Raw genomic sequence first — 528 nt, 5'->3', positions numbered from 1 at the left:
TACAGAAGTTGAAGTTGTGTTTCGGGTTTGTTATATAATGTTAGAATATCTAATATATAAAAATCTCGTGTCACGGTGTTAGTGGTCGAACTCCTCCGAGACGGCTGGACCGATCTTTATGAAATTTTTTGTGTATATTTGGTAGGTATGAGAATCGGATGTAAAGTATATTTCATACCTCTAGCTGCAGGGGGCGTGGCACCTCCCATACAAACCGAATATTTCATACTGCATATATCTGGAAGTGTTCATGGTAGAGTACTCTAACTTGGTATGGAGATATATCAAAGCAATCGCGTACTCATGGAGAAAAATTGTGCTTATTGGAAAAGGGGGCGTGGCACCTCCCATACAAACCGATTATTTCATACTGCGTATATCTGGACGTGTTCATGGTAGAGTACACTAACTTGGCATGGAGATATATCAAACCAATCGCATACTCAAGGAGAAAAATTGTGCTTATTGGAAAAGGGGGCGAGGCACCTCCCATACAAACCGATTTTTTCATACTGCATATCTCTGGAA

Source organism: Rhagoletis pomonella, unplaced genomic scaffold (genome assembly GCF_013731165.1).
Source record: "Rhagoletis pomonella isolate Grant_MI unplaced genomic scaffold, Rhpom_1.0 Rhpom_scaffold_00151, whole genome shotgun sequence".
NCBI classification, from domain to species: Eukaryota; Metazoa; Arthropoda; class Insecta; order Diptera; family Tephritidae; genus Rhagoletis; species Rhagoletis pomonella.
Note: the sequence above shows the minus strand (reverse complement) of the source record.